The 22,935-nt window shown below is 37.5% G+C and overlaps 1 protein-coding gene across 1 annotated transcript in view; it reads right to left on the bottom strand.

Moving 5' to 3' along the window:
• Window positions 1–22,935, bottom strand: part of TTC29 (tetratricopeptide repeat domain 29) — a gene marked incomplete at both ends in the record, with an annotated part of 101,797 nt that overhangs the window by 5,680 nt on the left and 73,182 nt on the right. The gene's annotated exons all lie outside the window — the stretch shown is intronic.

The raw sequence follows: 22,935 nt of genomic DNA, 5'->3' as shown, positions 1-22,935 counted from the left end.
TTTGGGAACAGCGGTAGTTACAGCATTATTACAAAGTCCAAAAAAAGATATCAAAGGGCACTGTTGCCTGTGTTGAACAACAAGTCTGCAGGTTTTTTTTTTCCCCCAAACAGCTGTACACTTCTATACTGTGAAAACCAGAATTTTTAAGGTAGTTTAAAACACAATGCAAGACACATTTTTTAAAAACTGGTGATATTACTTTTGTGTGCACATGGAATAAATTTCACCTACACAATTAGCTATGGTTGTGACCATTTGTACATACTTTGCTAACATATCTTGAGGCTTTTTCAAGTAACTCAGGAACTGTCTTGATTCCCCACTGATGTGAGAATAAGCCCAATTCCTGTGTGTTTATTGCTGAAGTGGGAAGGACTTAGGTATGTACAGGTTTCATGTTTTCTCTGCTTTGAAAAATTATAACTTTAGGATTTGGGTTGTAATATGGCAATGAAAACCTTCTTCCTCTGCTATTCTTTTTCCTGTTGAACAGACCCAATTTACTGAAACTTGTGCTTGAGTGAAAATGCTAAATAGTTATTGGATAACAGGTTTATATTACATTTACCATTTACATTGAAAAAGAAGTGGAATAGACCAGAACCTTGCATAAATGTATGAAAAGAAGTTCATCAAAGTACATCACCGAGACTGAAGAAAACACCAGCAACACAGAGTTTCTGCCAGACACAGAGGCAGGAGTACAATGTGATACACAATCTCAGTTCTTTGTAAACAGCACACTACACTGAGCTGATGGATGTGAAAGGCACAGGTGATTCCAGAGCACGTTTTGGGATTAAATATTACTACCATACCTGTAGACCATTCAGTAAAACCTGGCAGGGGTTTTAATCCTTTAAAGTATTAAGTTACTGCATTACTGTCCACACTTTCAGTGAGAAAAATACAAATATCTGGATTGATCTTGCTGTTTCTTCCTAAACAATGTCCTTTTCTTCAGAGACTCTTAAACACAGTTGAGCCTTGATTGTGCATTACCACCAAGAATAAGCATGGCACTAAATTATGACAGAATTTTATGGCAATCCCTGAGATTTTTAGGAAAACACACCATGCAAGTAGGAGTTATTGAAAGATAATACTTTTGCAGGCAGGTTTGAGTCAGCTTTCTCAAAGAATCTCTGGATTTCATTACACTATTGGTACCAGTATTTTAAAAAAATCTGATTTTCTTCTGACATACTAATGTGAAAGTGTTTGGTTTGGTGCCTAACAGTTACTGTCCACAAGTGACCACAACAGCATTGGTCACAGAAGACATTCATGTTTTAAAATTATGTAATTTTATTTATTCATAGGAATTGCCTACAGAGCTCACAAAAAAAAAAGTCTCCCACTGTTTTTGGGATGAATATGTGTATGACAAGGGAATCCCTGTGGTTTCAGTGGTGAATTTCTATAAAACAGTCACTGCTCTCTCTGTCCTTCTAGTAATCACAAAATCTTCAGAACTAACCTTTCCAAACAAGCTTCCAGTGCAGATTTGTTTCCTGCATATATTTCAGAGCTGAAATAGGAACCATACAGAACATTCCTGGATGTCTCTATCTGAGCTGAGGTTCAGAGATGTCTTGTATTGCTTTGGGTAGGGTGTAGGAGTTGGAGAAGACTTTAGCTAGGCATCATCCCTAAAGAGTGCTTTTGTTGTTGTTGTTTATTTTTTTAGCACACTTGTGCCTGTTGTTCCCCTTTCACTTATTATATCTTTGGTGTAGTATAGTATACATAATTTAAATAACCAGGGAATCTCTCTGGGCTCAAAACCACCTGCTGGCTTATATTAGCTAATTAATGGTGATTTATCCAAGTTACTAATTTGAGTGGAGCTGATTGCCTTTAGGAATTTTGAGAACGTTGTAAGAATTTTGATTATAATTATGCTTATTTGATGGGCAGTCTACTTAAAATACTTAAAAAAAATATGCCTGCCAGCTGATTTTTAACTGTGCCAAATGAATGACTCTGTGTTGTTTTCCTACTCGAGATCATGTATTCAGGTAGTTTGTTTACTCTGATACTCAATTTCATCTTGGTCTGACTCCATATGATTTTCTCTTTTCTATCAGGGTTTATTTGCCTAGCTTTGAAACAATGACTGCTTGAAAAATAGTCCTGATCTCAAACCTGCGGAGCTTAATCATTTTCACAAAAACTAATATAGCAGATTCATTTTAGCCAAACTTCTCTGTCATGCTGACCTGATTCCCAGGGCCTGAAAGTGTGAATTTAATGGTGGCACAATGTCTGAGGTAAGAATATAATAGAAACCTCTCAGCAGTATATCTATTGGATCAGTGTAATTTCTTTTTTCTCTACTGGTCTCAATGTCTCTTAAGGCAATCTAGTCTGCAGACAGCAAAGGAGACCAGCCTTCTCTTTTATTGTGATCCCAATGCTACTTATACTAAACAAAGAATCAAGTCCCTCGATGAGGTAGGCAGTAGACATAAGCACATAATCCTAGAGGAAAATTTACTCTATTAAAAAACTTATTCTTCTGCTGTGAATTCAAGAGGATGCTACTTGGAGGTCTATCCTGAAGAACAGAAGACCAAGTTATTACTGCTTAGCTGTATTACTATTGCTTTTTAACATTAGGAATAAGGCTATTTTTATCTTAATTGTTTTCAGATACTAGAAACGAGAATTATCTACTGTATTCTCTGGTAGTAGATATGTTGCCTTCCAGTACACATTTGTAGATGAAAATTTAGCACAGCTAAAATACTTCCCCAAACTGAAACAACAGTTTCCAATGTAACTCAAGCATGATAAATTCTATTTCTGGATGATTTACTGTCATAAACATATTCTTATTGTGAAAATTCCTTCCACAGAAACTTCTATGATAAAGGAAAACTTAGGATAAGACCCAGCATAACTGTGCTCTCACAGGTTCTTCTTTATACAAAGCTTTCTGTCAAAGTCTTGTCTACTACTGAGGAGGTGGAGGAAATTGTAGATGAGTTTCCTAAAAGTCTCAATTAATTTTATATGAGAAAGTATATGAAAAGCTATAATTTATGGAAAGTGTCTTTAAAACTGGATTGCTCCATTTAAGCATTTGATTCCACATCTTTGACTGAAATCCAAGAAGTGCAAGACAATAAAGAATGGTCCTGGAATAATATTGCTGTTCAGAATCATAATCAACTGTACCTGGATCATTTTGGTCAGACAATTTTTTAACATACACTTTTAAAACTTCCAAAATCATACACATTTCCTTCTCTCCCTAGGCTTCTTATAAATAAAGTGTATATTTCTATTGGGAGTTCTGGGTAATCAACATCTCAAACTGCTTTAAATATTTAGGTATGGTTTTCACTGCCTAATTATAAATAGCCAGTATTAAAGAGATATGACCTTAGGTTTCAGTGAGCCTTTTCCTTGAATAATGAAAGATTAAGAGAAGAATTAATTAATAGCTGTGATTTTCTGCGATTATTTAAGAAACAAGAGATAAAGACGCATCAGAGAGAAAAGGTGAATCAATATTTGCAAAGCAAATCAGTGACATGGAGTGAAATAAATTCGTATTTCATAGTGCACATCCTCAGTGCCTTATCCTCTCCAGATATTACTCTCCATGTGCTTTTCTGGTAGTCTGAGTCCTTCTTGTGGTGATAATTGTTGCTTACTATGAAAATCAGACTTCTGTCTAATTTAGGCTACTCTTTATTGTTATGCTTTTTCTCTCTGAATAGTGTTCAATGGAATAAAGCAAAGACAGAGCAATTTTTACCCTGTTCATTCATTAAAAATTACCTTACTGTTAAGTAAAATGGAGACAATGGACAAATGTTACAATTCACTTCTGCAGTTGAACTTGTTCAGCTAGATCACAGTAAAAGCTACAAGGCTTTTGTTGTCTTCCTCAGCAAAATAACTACAGCTACTGTTAGTTTTTTCACACAAAAAACACACCTTTTTTGGCAGTGAAGACAAAGCCAACTCTCCCTCCAGTTCCTCTACAGTCTTTGATCTCTTAATTCCCATTTCTCCTTCCCCTTGATGTTCCGGTCTCTCTGATCTCTGTTCATCACTACCATATATGTCCGTATAATCTCCCACCCGTAATAACTTTAGGACAACCAGAACCTCATCCTTCATTTCTGGCACACATGCATTTCTTTGGAAATAAAAATCTTGCAGGCAATCTTGCAGTTTCATTTTAGACCAGTTCATCAGTGATGTTTTGATTACGACTGCTCAAATTCGGTGAGCAAGTCAGTGAATCATGTCTATGAACATCAGACATCGAGATTTTATGTTAAAGAAAAATACGTAAAAGAAAATCCTAGAGACTCTTTGTCATGTCATTTCATATTAAAAATATTGTCTGATTTAGCTCACTCAATTGCTGGTTGTGAATATGGGAGTTTTGCTCAATGTGTTGATAACATAATGCTCCATTTTAATTTTTGAGCAACTTTTTGATGTATTTACCTAATATGTGTCCAAGAAAAAAGTCTAACCTTTCAGTAACTAAATGAAGTAGCTAAACTTGAAAAAACCATGATATATATAAAGTGTTTGCCACAACCATGTACTTAAAAAAAAAAAAAAAAAAAAAGTATAAATTACACACAATACCCTCAAAATCTGCTGCATCCCACATTCTGAAAAGCAATTGATTGGAAGATACATGCTGTTATGATATCTAGCAAATGAATACCTATTAATATTCCTTATTTTTAAACAAGGAGTTCTGCCAATTCCTCCACCCCACAAATGAATATTCAGACTAATCAAGTTAAATATTGTTTACTTGACGAGACACTATAGTATTAAATGATCTTCATATTACTAACCCCTTTCTTCACAACTGGTGAAAATAAATAGAGTTAAATTCAAACCTCTGAGCAAGGGATGAACCAAACTTCCCCTCTGTAGAATGTACTTTGTTTAGGCTACATTCACATGGAAAGCATCTAGGACTGCCTGGCATTTTTCACAAATTAACTGTGCAGCTTTGGACTTATTAATCATTATTTTAAGAAAGACTTTCTTGTGGAAAAATGCCCTTTAATGCCCTTTACCTCATAGGTACTGTCTTGTGCAATGTACTTATTAAAAAGAGCACATCCCTGTAGCCCAGAGGGCTGACAGCTCCCTCCAAAGCTGTACTGCTGCTCTGAGCTAACCTCCAGGGGCTACTCGAGAGCGATGCAGCCTTCATCCCCCCCTGCAGAGACTGAACAGATCATGCCTACAACAGTCTCTACCTCAGCTATCCTGAGAAATGCTTTTCCTAAGGTGGTTACTGAACTCCCCTTCTGGTAGAGAGGCAGTTTGGCTGAGTAGAGAAGGAAAAAAAATCACCTATCAATTTCAAAAAAAATTCAAACAATTTTATGAAAGAATAAGAGCACGGATTCAGTGCAACTGAGGGCTTTTTTCTCCTGCTCAGACACAGGTAACATTTGTTTCCATTATATCACTCATCCGTGACTTTTTATCTCACATGATGAAAATATAACAAAGAAATAAAACTGCCAAACTCTGAGCCTTATGACTGAGACAGGGAATGCTTGCAGACAGCACTGAAGAACAAAAAAGCACTGAACAAATGCAGTTCAAAAAGACTGATCATATCCTGAGGTACAGCTAGGGCTTTTTTGTTATTGCCTGTTAAAAGTGGCATATAATCTTTAGAGATTTTTTCCTCCAAAGATGATATTTCTCTAGTTTACTAGATACACTGTTTTGCTTTGCATGAACACCCTCTTTGACATTAAGTTCAGCCTTCAGGCTAGCATCGCTTATCTCTGTTTCCAAAAATCCTCATATTTGATTGTCACATTTATTAAGTCAGACTCTGAAAAAACTTCCACCAATCTGTAGCCCTTTTCTCTTTCTCTTCTTCCTCCAAAATGTAAGCAAATAATTTAAATGCTTGCAGGAAACTGCTGAAATTATAGATACAGTTTAACCATAAGGCATTGCACACAATTAGCTTTTCAAACAGTTATCAGAATTTCAAATCTATAAGTATTTGTAATTTTTAGAGGCCAAAAGACATGGAAAAATACTCAAATATTTAGTATCTTGCAATATACACCCCACGTCCCAATTTTCTATTTGCTTAGTTTCCCTTGAAAAGCCCTTTCTTGGGTTATAGATTCCTTAATATTGAGTAGAGGAAGAAAACACTACAGACTCAATAGAATTTCTGTCAAATTCATCTTACTTGCTAGCTACCTATGGCTAACCTTGAGTTTACATGGAAACATTTTTAAATTGCAAAAATAAAATTTAATGAACATCATACTGTATTGGAAGACTTGGCAGCAAGAGAAACAATCTTGTGTGCACACACAAAATGTTGAATGAGAAAATGGATCTCTTGCCTGACCTCAGCTAGTGGGGAAACAGGCATTTATTTCACTTGCAGCATGTGGTCACCTTTGAATGCTAATTACCAGACGTTCTAAGACTCCATCATGGGAAGAGGTGAAATGGTCCTGGGCTGGAAAGTGGAGATGAAAAAGTCTGGTTTGTTATTTTAGCCAGAGAGAGAAGAAATAGGCAATGGAAGGAGGGAAGAGTCCAGATCACAGCTGTGAACTTTGCTCCAATAAGTGGATTTCACTCTGAGTCTTCATAGCCCTCCTTCACATTAAACTTGAATAAGAAGCTGATTCCAGGCTTTCCAACAACCAGCAAAAAAGAATATTGTTGCCATCAGAATCAATGGGATAGAAAAATCTGATACATTGGTAGCCTTGGAATGGTTTCTGCGGAGGAGGAGCATGGATAAGAGGAGAAGAAAGAGCTGGAGAACTTCCAGAAAGGAAAATATGAGGGGATGAACTGGGGTAGGCAAGGAATATCTTTCAATACCCTTAAGCCAAAAAGTATTTTGGAAAGCTGTATTACAAAAAATACCAACATCTTAAAGCTAATTTCACAGATGATCATACTGAGATGCACAGAAATGAAATTTATTACCCACCCTTTTTTAGCAAATGAATCTTAATTGCCAGATAAAATGCATTTTTTTGTTCACAGAAAATCATCCCTTTTTTTTTTTTTTTTTTCTAGGCTATGAGATCCTGTCATGGACATTTCACAGGCTTATCTCCACAATTACAGCATGTTGGGAATGCTGCTGCCTGTATTCTGATATGAATGTCAGCTACATATATAAATCATCCTCATCATAATGACAACTCATAAACCACCGGAAAAAAAGTTCCTATAATGCTGTAAAGTTTTTCCAAGTGGCTAATCAGAAGCATCCTTCCATTAACTGCAATTTTTCAGTTCACTACTTTTATTTCAACTTATCATGGGCAAAGAGAAAAAAATCATTATTTATTTTATGCCCCTTTTCAAATTCTGCAAAGCTCAGACCTGCGATTTTGTTCTTCCCTGAGTCTCTTCTATAGATGCAGAAGCTCAAATCTACCATTAAATCAATATATTTTTTTGGTCATGATTTTTAGCTCCTTTTCATCCTTCCTGCACCTTCTCCAGCTGTTCTGCATACTCCATGAAGCATGAAACCCAGCACTGCTATGATACTAAGCTGAAACCTTACTGGTGTTGAGTAGAGCGGAAGGATTACTTGAGGAGTCATCATTTTTTAATATCCCAGGAAGATGTCTGCAGATTTCACAACAGCTGAACACTGTTCACTCAGGTTCAGCTTGTGATCTACTGCTAGTGCTGATTTTTTCCCACCCTCTACACAACTGGTACTTGGTCCCTTTTTGTAACTCTGCCTTTGATTACTCCTGATTATGTATACTCACACAAACACACACATAAGGTTGAAAACATCACGTGTGTTTCACAGTTTGCCAAGATCCTTTAGAATTGCACCACCATGGACAAAATGCATATGTTCCTTCCCTAGTTTGTGTTCCCTTCCAAGGTAAAGCATACTTACTATTCTCCAGATAAGGAATGGAAATACAACTCAGTACAGACTCAGATCCTTGTAGAATAGCAAGCTAAACAGCTTTCCATTTCTAACAACAGCCACAGATAGCTTTTGTTTGTCAGAGGTTTTTTAATAATCATTATTCATCCATTTGATAGTAGATTCATGCAGTTCAGGCTTCCTTTCTTGCTTACAAATGTTGCATATAACAGTATATCAAAAAGCTCCAGACAGATTATATCAGATATATTCTCTTTATTTTAACTGCTTTATCTGGAAGTTTGTTGCTTGGTAATTATTTTGGCTTGACACAATTAGCATTAGCAAACCCATTTTGGCTGTTGCAGATTTCCGTTTTTTCTTCTACATATCTGTTAAACATCTGGTTGTAGACTCTGGTATTTCTCCAAGACTGGATCTTGAATTGATCTATCTGAAATTTCATGCTGGCTCCTCCCTTTTCCCTTTATAAAAACAGGCATAAGGTTTGTCTTTTTCTACTACTCTGGAACCTGACTTGAACTCCATCAGCTTTCACAAATGGCTAATGACCTCAAAATTGTTCCAGCCAGTTTTTTAAGGGTTGTAGGATCAAGTTTCTGCAGCCCATCTGATTTGAAGATATATCTCCTCTAAGTACTCTCTAGCCTACTTTCTCCTGTTCTAGCCTAGGACCTTGTTGATTTTTTTTTTCCTTGTGGCACACATAAACTCTGTTTGCCACATGATCCCAGCTGACCTTTTCAGTGAAGACTAAAGCCAAAAAAGCATTAAAGCACACTGACCTCCCCTAGGTCATCTATTAAGACTTTCTCCCCTCTGCCATAGAACAGACTAATACTGTCCTTGGTCTTCCACTGGCTAATAACGTGCTAATACTTTGTTATCATTGATGGCCCTTGTTAACTGTATCTCTACCACAGATACTCTGAATTTATATTTTATCAGAACACAAATCTTTTCTCCTCCGCCACACACTCTACTTTCTCCATCCATTTCTTCATTCTGTGTAATTAAAAAACTCCGAACACTGTTATATTGATATATAAAAGAAAATGTACTTCTTGAATGCACCAAAACATACATGTCTGCCTGAAAAATGTCCTGATGTTATGAATTTTTCAGTATTAGCAGGAATAGAGGTGCTATATAAACAATGCTTTAACCATTTATTGATTGGTGCTTTAACAACATCTGACTCTGCTAAAATCACAACCAGATGTCTAGAAACTCATTGTTTTATTTAAACTCCATGTTGCACCACTGCCAATATTGGAGACTTGAATTCAGGGATAAAAATTGGTGCTGACAAACAAATTCACTGGAAAGGAAATAATATCAAAATTAAACATATCTCAGCACTGGACTTTTGGCATGCCTCTTAGTACAGCTACTGAGAGGTGGGTATAACAGAAGCAGTTCCCCCAGGGTCTGGCAACAGTGAGGGCACCATCTGGGTTCTGTGGCCTCAGAAAGTGCACAGGGAAGGAGAGGGAAAACTCAGGAAGGGGGATGAGAGAGAAATATTATGAAGGGAGATGACTGCCATAGCAAGTGAGAATAAGAGAGAGGGGGAGAACAAACACTTTGCTTCCTTTGGGGGCCTAAGAACTGATATTTCTGTCCTTCAAATGTGAAATTCATTACTTAAATCCCATAATTTTTTTTCCTTCTCCAACTTGCATCTGAAAGTAAACAACAAGCAAATGAGCACTAATTAAAGGCTAGCCTTTTAAATCTTATTTACATCTTTTGACTGAGCTATTTCTAAAATAAGGGTTCACACCTGACCCTCACTGCAGTGAAACAATATGGGCAGGGATTACTCACATGAGTAAGAATCACAAATGTATTTCCTAATACACTTGCACAAAAAAAAAAAAAAAAAAAAAAAAAAAAAGAAAAAAAAATTGGGTCTATTTTTCTGCATGTTTCATGGATGCAAATTGAAACAATGAAGAAAAGGCTTCAAAAACGATCTTATTTCTGTTTATCTCAAGTTGGAAAGAAAACAAATTAATAATTTGCAAAGCAACAAGAATTCAACCTTGAAATGCCTCTGGTCATCAATTGTTGCAAGAAAGGAAAAACAAAATGCAAAAGGAACATGGGGATTACATTTAAAAATCAAAAAAGAAACAGCTTCTATACAGAAGAAATGTTTGCTTTATACTCTGCACAGATGCTGTACAAGCAAAATTCTCAGTATATTAATATAAACTGTCTGAAAAAATTCGACCCGATTCCATAAGACCAGCAAAAACAAAACAAAGGGAAGCATGACGTTTATGTTTTTTTTCTCTAGCACAACCATGCAAGCTGAGCTGTGAAACTGTGATGGAAATATTAGAGCTGTTGTGCCTGAAAAAACGCAGTGATCATTTCATTCTCCCTGTCTTTTAATGCTCCAGGGTTTTGGAGACGAATAGGAGCAATAAGTTCACTTTGCAGAATTAATGCTGTAATTCTTTATCATAAGAGCAGAGCATTACCTCAATCTGATTTTTCTACAAAATGGTTCAAAGTCTATTTTTAATGATGGCCCTAATTTGTTAACACCTTTTAAATTATTAATCCCCTTTATATTCAAGTAGTTATTGCATGTCATAACAATGTATCTATGCAGGGAAATTTAATAGTATTTTCTGCATGTCAAGAAAAGGCTTGTTCTGCAAAATGCTATTAAAACTGATAATGAGCTAAATATTTGCCATAGCAAACACTGAAATTACTATATCAATCAACTTTGGGTTCTCTTATTCAATAAACAAAATTTAACCTATTAACTTTGCCTAATTTTAGGCAGGAAAAAGCTTGTTTTCAGGCATATCTTGCCCTTGACTTCATATCTTTATCATCTGATAACTACATTTTCCTGGCCAATTAAGCCATTGTTTTGAATCAAATGTAGCAATATAAGCCTTTTATTCTGTCTTGAATGCAACTATATTACTGGATCCTGAATACGATTTTCTCCCAGCAAATTTAGACTACATTTTAAAGCTCACATATATCACAGGAAGATGATAAGCTATGTTCCTGAAGATACCTTTCACATTAAAGAAAAAAAAAAAAAAGGATTTATGAGGAAGTCAAAGGGTAAAATAAAACCTTATACTGCAAATCTCTTAACTCTTCAGATCTCCCCAGATCTGTTTACGTGGCAGGACGCTTGTGCTAATATTTTCAGGAAAAACCTCCAAAACCACAAAAACCTGCACGCTCACATCACCGCTGACAGGCACGCCAAGGAGAGCATCCTCTTTCATGAGCATCTGAAGCATAAATCTGAATGCTGATTGACTATCTAACACCCATTCAGTGACAAAAAAAAAAAAAAAAAAAAAAAAAAAAAAAAAAAGGCAGGCTCCATCTCCTGCGCCGGCTACACAGGACCTGGAATGGTTTATTACATAAGCTGGGAGCCTCGCCTCTCGCCTCGGCAGTGTGTGCTGCTAGGTGATGCTGCTGCTCATGCATAAGTGGCTGCACTCACCCGCTCGTCGCCTCTGTCACAGCAAATTGTTGTGTGATCAAGAGGGATCAAAGCGCACCCTCTAGAGGCTAAACACAACCCCCGGCCCCGCACGGCACCCGTGCTCCCCTCCCGCACCCGGGGGCTCCCTCTGGCCCCACGTCACCTCTTGCAAACAAAATGACCACAGTCAGTCATGGGAGGGCATTAAAAATATCAGCTCTGCGTTGGTGTCTCGGTGTAAAATGCTAGAAGGGAAGGAGTGTTCTTTTTGCGAGTGCGCTCTGCATAGCATCGCTGTCAAGGAATGTAGGGGGTTGGAAATTAATTGAGGAATGAGGTTTTTTTGGTTTTTTTTTTATTCCTGCCTACAGTAAGGGTCATGCCTTGCTCAGGCTGGACCCCATCATGAAGCTCATCACAGTTTAAAGGAAACACAGAGGAAGCAAAGGGCGGTCACAAGACACAGTCCCCCAGTTTAATGGGAAAGTTTTTCATGAAAAAAACTGAATTCAATAATCAGAAAGTCACACAATGGTTTGGGTTGGAAGGGACCTTTAAAGGTCATCCAGTCCAATGAGCATGAACTTCTTCAACCAGAACAAGTTACTCAGAGGCCCCTCCAACCTGACCTTGAATGTTTCTAAGGATGGGGCATCCACCACTTCTCTGGGCAACCTGTCCCAGAGTTTAACCATTTTTATTGTAAAAACCGTCTTATTTATATCGAGTCTAACTCTACGCTATTTCCATTTAAAACCATTGCCACTCATCACAGCAGGTCCTGCTAAACAGTCTGTCCTCCCCTTTCCTAGAGGTTCCCTTCAAGCACTGAAAGACTGCAATGAGGTCTCCCAGAAGCCTTCTCTTTTCCAGGCTGAACAAACCCAGCTCTCTCAGCCCTTCCTCACAAGAAGTGCCCCAGCCCTCTGGTCATGTTTGTGACCCTCCTCTGTGCTCCCTCCAATAGGCCCATACCTTCCCTGTGCTGAGGATCCCAGAGCTGAAAGCAATAATCTGTGGTTCTTACTGAAAGACAATTCTTAGTATAGAATATTTCCAATCAAATGATGGAGAGCCACTGCTGAATAGAAATTAACCATTCTATAAGTTCATTTAAGTAAGACAAAGCTAATTGTAAAGGCTCATGCTCCTGGACCTTTTTCTTACAATAAAATTAATGCTTATTTTCTCATATTTAACATCCTTCTAAATAATGCACCTGTATGAAAGAACACCAATTTCATTTAATTAGGGCCAAGAACAGTATTAAGCTATTTTTTCCTACATAAATTACTCCAAGAATTGACCTCAAAGCACCAAAATTCCCCTCAGAACAATACTGTCATGTTAAATCTCTTACCTCCAACACAGAACTCTGTTCATTAAGAAACAATTTTCTATTAAAGATCTTACTTTCCATAGTGATTAATAAAAATCGTAATTTTTCAAAAGGGTGCCATGAATTGGTTGCAAGTACATGTTAAATTGCTTCATGGTTTTCTCTGGTCATCAAGATAGACCAAGTTTTTAGGTAAAAGTTTGCAGTTCCTCATGTATATAACTGCATTGATGTAAACAAGACTGAGCTTGTGTCAGGGATTTGTGTGTAAATGCAGTTAAATGATAACAGCAATTATCCCCCTAGTGAGCATAATAAAGCCACGAAATTCTGAATTACCTTAAGGTTAAATTGGAAAGAATCTGCCATTTACAGGGAGATTGCTGTTGAAGGTTCAGAAACATTCTCAGTTTCCTTGTAGTGAGATGCAATACATAAAAAATTACCATTAGTGGCTGCAGTTTCAGTTAAAACTGATTTAAGGAATGTGCTTTGTAGTATCAAGTATTTCTGCTTACAGTGCTGCTCATATGACAGGAAAACGAGGATAAAGAGTGACTTTGCAACAGGGGAGTGTTGCTCACTTCTGTCTCACACTGTGCCAATACAGAGAAGCACACACTGGAGTTACACCATGCAGAGATGTGGTGTGTTATATGTGTTTCATGCAGTCAGGAGGTACAGGGTAGAGCACTCCACCAAAATCAGCCAGTGGGGACAACTTTGGAATAAGGAAAGATCTACGAAGAGCCAAGATTAAAAAAAAAAAAATAAAAATTGAACTTATTGGGGAGAGCGTCTGTGAATAATCCCTTTTAAAATCAAAACTATTATTTAAAATATTAAATAAAATATAAAGTTTAAGCTAACTCCTGCAGCAGCCAAACTTACCAGCTGCAGACATGTCAGAATCACAATTAAAACAACAGTGATGGAGGAAAACTTTTTTCATCTGTTTCCAGGAAAACAAGGTAAGAGTTGCTGTAAGAGCACAATCCTTCAGTTTTCTAAGTAATGATTACTTCAAAAGCTCTTAAGCCCTTGCTTTATCCATTGAAACTGAGATTCTCAGGCACATAGGAAACCTCAGTCTAGTAAAATGAAATGCAACAGCCTCCTTAATATCGAGACCACAAAGTTCTGTGTACACAGCATTCACAAGGTCAGGGAAAAAAAAAATGTTTTCCCCTTAACTGAAACTGTTTATGTCAGACATGAGCAGGTCCCACACATGCATCCTCAGAGACAAATACTTGAAAATGTTTACAGATAGAGAGGCACTGGAGACTCAATGGTTATGAAAACTTGAACAAGAAGCTCAAGTTTATGGAAATCAATATTGGAGAACATATCTCATTTTAAGTCTGACAATTTTCTTCCTTTTTTCCATTAAGAACACACGTCCCCAAACACAATATAACAACCAGACCAGTGTGTGCCACTGCAGTGCACAGTGTACATGTAAGTAAGGGAGAGAAACATCCTTTTTTCTCCAGAGAAGCTCCATTAATCAATCTGGAGATTTCAGAGCACAGTGAGACAACTGAAATTGGCAGAAGAAAATCAAACACACCTCTATTTCACAGGGAGTGAAAGAATGTGTGGAAGATCAGCTCACTGCCTGGCCATAACTATTTCCACAGGATACACTTTCTGCTCAGCTATCATGAAGTCATTTTTCTGAAGCAGAGTCTCCTTGAGCAGAATGTTTGCTGGATGCAATTTGAGTGGGTTTTATTGATCATTTGATCTAGTTGAAGATTGATGCTTTTTGTACTCTCTTCCCTTAGTTATAACTTCTGCAAAAGACAAACACAGCTTCAGATTTTCTTTTCCATGAATGAGTCCTAAGCAAACAAGAGCCTTGCCAGCTTCTAACTTAGGCTGAAGTGTCTCTGTAGGAAACTTTCACTAATGAAGGCAGCTATTGTTAGATCTTAGATATGACAGAAAAAGGAGCAGCATTTAGAAATGAATTTGAGTTGAGAAACTGAAGCAAGGGAGCTATGGCAGATAGTTTTAAAATAGATTCCAAGACGAGAAAAAAACCCAAACCCTTAATTGAGTTGCTATGGAATGGCAAAAATAAGTATTAACGAAAAGGGAATAAAAGCATTTGACAAAGGCTCAAAAGGTGAGCTATCTGTCCTGTAAATATTTTGATTTTTCATTGCAGAAGACTGGCAAACAGGGCTTGGTATAGCTTTATGAGCATCCAAAGTTGTGAAGGCACACAGTAGTGCTGTATTTTATTTTTTGAGGATAGGGATTGAAATAGTGAACTCTGAAATGAGAAAAAACAGTCTGGGTTTTTTGAAGTATCAAAACATCTAATCTAGAACTGATAAAGAGCTTGTTCAGTTCTTCTATTTGTTCATAGAAAAAAAAATCCTCAATCATAAATAAGGATCTAAAGGATTTAATTTAAGATTAGTTGCATCTCTAGGAAGAGTTGAAGTATGAGTGGATTAACTCGGTAAAATGAATGAAGGAATCTAGCTGCTTCCCTGCTTCAGAAACTTATGTAAGAAGAAGAGTCCTGAATTATGCATGAGACTTTGAATAACAAAGCTTCACAGCACTTAGGGAGACCATTTAAGAATACGTAGCATCCCTTCCCCCTCTGTACTGGTTTATTTCTTGGGCGTGAAGCCCGAGGTCTTCCTTCCTGCCCTTTTGCAGTGGATACCAACCTACTGTGCTCAGCTGAGTGATATAGACTAATCCTACTGGGCACTATAACTGGAAAATAAACAAAAAGGGAAACAGGACTCTTGCATCCGTTCTCTACCTCCTTCCATCAGTCATGCTTGTAACGAGGAATTACATTCCATCATATATAATTTATACTTAGACTAAGTAATCCTTATAACCATCCTCTTCAGAGATCACTAGAAAATTTTCTTCTAAACACTAGTATGCACCAGATAATTCCTGTCTCTGAGTTTACTGCAAACATGGAAGAGATGAATTTGAACAATAGACACAGAGTTTCAATTACAGACCACTTTAGACAAATAAAAAACTTCCTGGTTTATTCCTTTTTTCTGCATAATTTTATCCTGTAGAACAGATTGCCTGTGGATACTGTGGAAAATCAATTGCCAGATTTTTCTAAGAACAGACAAGACAAACTTCTCTTGGAAATTACAAAAATGCTTTGTATTGTTGTTCCTGTATAGGGGCTGGCGATGATTTCCTGAAGTCCTTTCCACTACAATTTTTCTATGATCCTATGCTTATTGTCCTGGCTCATTAAATTCCACAGTTCTGGAAAAGACTGGAGATGATTCTGCCAAGGTGATTTGGGCATCTTCAAATTAACCCCACAGGCTTTGGCACTGAGAAACACAAAGACTGCCAACTGCTCTCCGCTTTTTTCCTAGCCTGCCTCTGATCCCTCTAACTGGCATCTAGTCAAAGTAAGACTGAACTTGTACACTTCTGTGTTGAAAAGAATCAAAGTACCAGAGTTCACAGGGACAAATGTTAGAACCAGATTATTTTAAATAGCAGATTATACCTATGTGGAAACTAAATGTAGGTTTGATTGTCCTATCCAAGTATCTATAAATAAAGAAAACCTCTGTCTCCATGTCTTACCATATTCAACTCCTAAGTCTGGAGCACCTGCACCATCACAAGCGGTGAAGATCTCAAATCTTTCCATCAGAAGACAATTATTTCCCCCTTACAGACCTTACTGAGGACAAATCTCATTCTAAAAGTGCCATTAAATACATATCAAAAGAAGCCCAGGGAGTACACCCAAAGAAGGTGAATGAGATGCTTTACAATACTGGGAAGCAAATTAGATGAGCTAACATTGATGATAATTTAAGTAATAAGCCTAAACTATTAAAATATAACTGGAAAGAAGCAACAAAGTAGCAGTTTGTTGTTATTTGGCTTACAATTTCAAAAGATGCAAAACATTTGTTGTTGTGTCAGCCTTACTGACTCCGCTCAGCTTCCACTGTTCTTACTCAGACATAGACAGGCTGTTAAACGGGGAGAGCCACAAGCAGTAGGTTAAGTTATGGCACGTATATAAAGCCTGACTCGAGGGTTCAAGGCTCAGCCTGGCAAGATAACAGCATGTTCTACAATTATGCAGATAAGAAGCACTTGAGCAAACAGCATCTGAAGAAATGCCATGCTGAAAATGCCACAGTATACTACGACAATGAATAGCATCAATAGCGATGGCTGCCTCTTTCTGCAAATATCAGATGTCACAGCATGCAATTTATCTGCACCCAAAAATGTTTTCAAACTTGCACGGCAAGGAATCTTAGTTCCTGAATTGATACTCAGTTCTCTCTGAAATTGAAAGGGATGGAGAGATGTCATGTCTTGTATTGGAACTTCCTTCTAGTACTTCCAAAAGACTGACAGTGATGTCTTCAGTCCGACCAAGGAGGAGCATGACAGTGTCCTGCTGTTTTGATTCTGTGGTAACAAAACTGATATGAAGAAAGAATTTTACTGCAGTTTACACAGCATTATTTTATGCATGGCATTATCAATTCCAGATGGCTCAGGGAACAAGGGATTTAATTTGAAAGAGAAATGTTGCAAGAACCTAAACACAGAACTTAAATATTATGTTGAAATGACTGAAAATTAAGGCCTAGATCTACTGCACAAGGTATTATTGTGGATTAAATTGTAAACTCTAAGGTGATGCTTAAAAATCATAGGAAGACCTAAACGAAATTAGAAATAGCCTGAGTAAATGTAGCCTACAAAACTAAAAATAAATAATAATCAAGCAGCTGTAAATACAAGATGTATTGTTGCATGCACTCAAGGATATGTGCATTTATGTATTTTGTAGGTATAACTGAAGAACAGAGTTCAAAATACTCTTAAAAATCTATACACTTGGGTGCAAACCCTCTAGATCTCTTATTCAAATGAGGAAAAAAAACCCCATTCTGAAAATAAACTCTCATTGTCACTTCAATACAAGGTTAAAATAGATCCATTGCTGACTTCATCCATTTGCCAATTTTTGACATCTGTCAATACAAGGATTTGATTTCTTTATCCAAGCAACAAACATTACATTTGTATCTTCAGAGAAAGATCTTGACTGTGAGCTGCAGTTTCACTGCCCCAACTCAATTACTGCATTCTTGAACTGCAATGTATTCATTTGTGGGCAGTGGGGCAGCCAGTGGGAGGGTATTGATTGGAGTATAATGTCATGTGTAGCAGCGAGAGTAAGATGAAAAGTGTTTTCTGCTTAATGGGTTGGTATTAAGTAGGTGGGAATGGCTTCTAATTAGCCAACAATTGCTGTGTTTCTCAGTTTCCCTCCCTTCCCTCCTCCTGTCGGTCACCAGCTGCCAATCTCTCTCCCCTTTTCCTTTTTTGTGTGGAGTTCATTGCTCACTGCAGTGAAAGCCTTTGTTTAAAAAAGAGGGCTCCCAGGGTCTCATCTGCCAGGGTACAGCTTGCTGCCTGCGATGAGTAGCAACTGTCAGTTTATTTTATCTCAACCTTTTCATCATTCTGCTGAAACTGGTCGAGGGAAACCACCTGAGAGACCTGAGGATTCAGTACCTACAAGTCATTAGCCAGGACTGCTCAGTCTCTCCCCACACAGCAAGTCAACTGAACACTGCTTAAAATATAGTCCACTTTAACCCCATATTTTCCTACGGTGTATTAGGACTCCTCCTGTATCTTCCACATTTTAGTTGCATGATCATTCCTTAAATGAACTACAACTATGATTAGGGCTGTAACATATTTTTCAGTGTTTCCCAGCAAAAAATATTCTTTAGAAATACAAAATATACTAAAATCCAGTTATTAGAAGAGCCTGTCAGAACCTCCTTCTTATTTAGATTATGTTCTCCAGCATGAATATCATACCTAGAAATTCCCCAATTATTTCAACCTCTGCTTGTCTTGAAGTTTTTGATAATGCAGCTCAAAGGGGCAAAATCTACTTATAGTTATAGCTGTGCCACCCTCCTCAAAACAGTAAGATTTTATAAGCATAAAAAAAGCAGTATTTGGCTCACAATTTTTAACATAAATGCAACATTCTCCTCACTTTGCCATACAGTTTCTCTCTCTGTAGGTACACACGTATATGTTCATGTACTCCACATGCACACCCATCTTCCAAATGGCTAATGGAATACAATCATTAAAAACTTATCAAAGTATGTGAGAAAAAGGAATATTTTATCAAAATAAAATAACCGAACAAAACTAAATGTATCGAAATCAAATTCTGTGTCATTAGTCTCAGCTGGTTTTGGTAATCACAGTTAACTTGCTGCAGTCATTAGTGACATTTTTTAAAGTCTTATTTTTCCTCGTATGAACAATGAGCCTTTTCAAGATCTTTAAGAGATGGCAAGAACAGAAATCCAGTTGTCCTTCAATATATCAGTTGATTTCTTGATGTTTGAAGTCATCAGTGTTTCACCTCAATTCTCTTCTTACTGCAGTGAGGCATTGATTTAGAAGAATTAAAGACTGTAGTCAAAATAAATAGTGCTGAGATAATGTAGCTAGGACTTCGCTTTTGCTAACAGAAGCCAGACTGAAGGAACTGATAATTATTGGAAAGAACTGATAAATCAGAGAAGCTGTCAAACTAGGCTTTTGCATCCTAAATAATCAATAGACCCCATGAACACAATACAATCATAAATCAAACAGTCCTGGGAAAAACAGGATTTAGCTGTCACGAACACTAAAGGTTAAAAAGTCAAGAGAGGAAGACCCATCTTACTTCATCATTTTGGGACCTCACCCTATAAAAAAGGACCACCGACCCATTTCAAAAAACAAACTACGCATGCTTGATGGCTTTTTGGGCTAATTACCGTAAGAAGCGGGGAATGGGAGGTACCAGAGTCATGAATATGCATTTGTAGTTTGTGTATTCAATACTCCTGTAGATAAAAGACCCTGTGATGATCTGTAAATTGCGCGTGTGTTTTTGGGAGCTATCCCGCACGCTGCCCGGCGTCGTAATAAACATACACTTTCTAACTTTAAACTGTTAGAGATCTTTGTCCGTCATAGTTGGATATTGGTATTAGATCAATATCCATAGTTTTTTAATAAATCAGCAGCATAAGTGGGCATACTTGTATGAATATCAACAAAATGAAACTTAATTTGATTTAATACTGTTCTCAGAACTGAGCTAAAGGAAAAATAACAAGCTCACTCTTGGAGAATTACACATTTCAAGGCATTGTCTGGCAGATTGAAAGTTTCTGGAGTCACAGAACTTTGCTCTATAACACCCTGAAATGACGTTCTCCAGCAGCAGCCTGAAGTGTGAGGTAAACAGAGGGCTGCAAGTGCTGCACCCAGGATAAGAAGTCAGTGGATACTGTGCAGTATCCACATCCCTCTCCCCTCCTGGTTCCTAAAAACTGGTTTTCCTTGACACCTTGGGTATGGTCTGAAGTCCCTATTTGTCAAATTCCCTGGGTACACAACATGAGCTGAGCAAGATTACTCTGAGGCACATCCTCCATGTTTCAGCTTCAGTTTTCTCTCAGCAATGAGTGAAATGCACAGTGCTAACAGATGCCCAGTTGGGATGCACAGACACAGTCAGGCAGCTCCGTGTCTCTGTTCATGTGACCTATAAATACCAGACGGTGAAATCCACCTTCACAAGACAGACAGGGCTTGAGTACTGGCTTTCATAGACATTGGCATTAGCAGAGGAATAAGCATAAGGTTTACTTATGAGGGGTGTTGGGCACTTGCAGTTCCCATTTCAAAAACTGCTGTGGAAGATTAATTCCCCACAGGAGCTGACACCAGCTACATTATGTTTGATTAATATCTGTAGCAGCTCAACATCCCCAAAATTAGAAAGTATGCCATACTTTTAAGAAAAACCAACGATATTAAACTACTGTAGTGAAAATGGAAAAAAAAAAATCCCAAAACCTTAGAGTAAGAACAATTTCAAATCACGCTCTCTATGTCAATTACTGTATCAGATACTTATTAATGTCAATATTGCAAGATAGTAGCTCCATGTTCAGAACGATGTACCTGTATGACACACTATGAAAAACACTGAAAAATTACTTGGCTCTATGGCAAGACCTGTATGAGGCCTTCCATGGGAATATTCTGTATTATAGATAATATTGAATGCTTAACTGAGTGAGTAGGAACAAGCAGATGAGCCTGGAGGCATGGTCATCTACTTAAGCATGCATTTGGATCTTCAAGCTAATTAATCACCCAGTTGTGTACTTAAACTTAGTCAATCCATTCCCACAGGTGATTAAGATCTATTTAAAGGCCATTTTGATACTTCACAGTTTTCTATTAACCAACTTGTCAAGCTACTCAATAGGAAGTGTAATTCTTTCCACTTCATTCTCTGATCCCAGTGCAATAAAAACACATGAAGAACAGTGTGGAAACAGTAGGAAAACACTGAAAAAACTCTCAAAACCCTCCTATTGGTCCTACTACAAGCACAAAAAATATACCTAAGAAGATGAAAGTTGAGATGCCAGCTACTGGGTATAGAGATAAATGACTTACACTCCTTAAACAATGACATAAGTATGCATAAAATTGGAATTCGGAGTGAAGGTGTAGGGCCAAAAAAGGAGAAAGAATAATTTGCAGTAGAAAAGTGAAGAACAGACAAGAAAACACAAGAGAACAGATAAGGAATGAAGAGAAACAAAAAAATAATAAATGTTTCAAAACCAGTTCAAAAAATCACAAAGTATCTCTGGTGATTACAGAAAAGAATAAAGAGAGGTGGATTTTTTGGCAAAAGAAATATGGTTTCATAAATACATAAAATTGTGGAAGAACAACACTTTACTTTTCAAAATAGATTGGCTTATTCTAAATGTAAATCATTTAAGTCTTGACTATCTTCAGACTACAGAGTCTTAATAAAAACAGCAATTTGTTACTTATAAGAGGAACATAAAAGGATGTATCTAGGCAGGGAAAAAGATCCCAGAAAAAAATCTCTCAAGGATGCAGAAAAGAAAGCTGGCTTGGGAAACCCAGGAGAAGGAAGGTGTTTGATACGCTGCCTGTGACTCCTGAGATGACCTAAGGCTTCTGTTACAGAACACATGCACTGAACACAGTTTCTTTGTCTTGGCTTTGATTTTCTTTGTGTCCAAAGATTGTTGGGGAGCTTTAGGTAAGGAAGGGATTGCAGCAGAGAGCTGTTTTCATGCTGGCCCAAGGTCTAGACTGGTTGGCATGTCTGCAGACAGCCCCAATAAAAGATTCTCTACAAAGTCTAAATGACAACAACCATCTCAATATTAAACAAACCCAATACAGTCTGATCTCTGGCTCTTTATGAGTATCCATTCTCCCTCCTGAGCATAAACCCACTAGATACACCTCTGCTCGTGTATGCAGCAAAGGAAAGGAAAGGATGGGCACGTGGAGAGGCCCTAGGGCCACTTCAGAAGTTTTCCAACTGGCTGTTCCTACTTTGGCCCTGTCACCATCAGGGCACTGCCAGAGCATAACTCCTGCCAGCTGTTTGGTTTTGTGACTCTTCTCTTCATCAATGCTGCAGTCAAACCTAAAACTTCTAAGAGCCTCAAATCAATGTTTTCTCCTGAAGTGGCTGGGCAAGAGATTCAATTTCTTTTGCACCATTCTATAAAATCAAGCAGGACTGAATTTCTGCCCTCAGAATTTTCATTTTTTAAACTGGATAGGAACTCTACTTATGTAGAAGCATTGACAATGCAGTGCACAAAGCTATGCTAGTTCAGTGCATAAAGCTACACTAAAGGGTCTGACAATATACTGCAGTTTGAACATCACTTCCAACTTTTTTTTTTTCCACAAGAAAGAACAATTCACCTTATTTAGGAAACCATTTTCTGCTGATCTAGGGAGCTTGTCTGAGAAAACACAGCTGGATGCCAACAATACTTAGCACAGGATGTGTCTAAAGGAAATGTGTTTTTAGATGTTTCCATACGAAACATCAGATGGCAAAAAGCCTAGATAAGATCCAAATTCACCTCCGGGTAAAATGTTTTTATATAACTATTGATGACAAGAACACTCACAATCACAGCCAGGATGATAGTGATTTTCTTGAACCTATAACACCACTTAGTCATAAAAAACCTGCCAGCTCTGAGCAAGGACTAGGAAGGAATTTCTAACACATTAATCCATGGCTAAACATGA

The sequence above is a fragment of the Zosterops lateralis genome (genome assembly GCF_965231275.1).
Source record: "Zosterops lateralis genome assembly, chromosome: 5".
NCBI classification, from domain to species: Eukaryota; Metazoa; Chordata; class Aves; order Passeriformes; family Zosteropidae; genus Zosterops; species Zosterops lateralis.
This window is presented reverse-complemented; position numbering and strand designations above follow the sequence as displayed.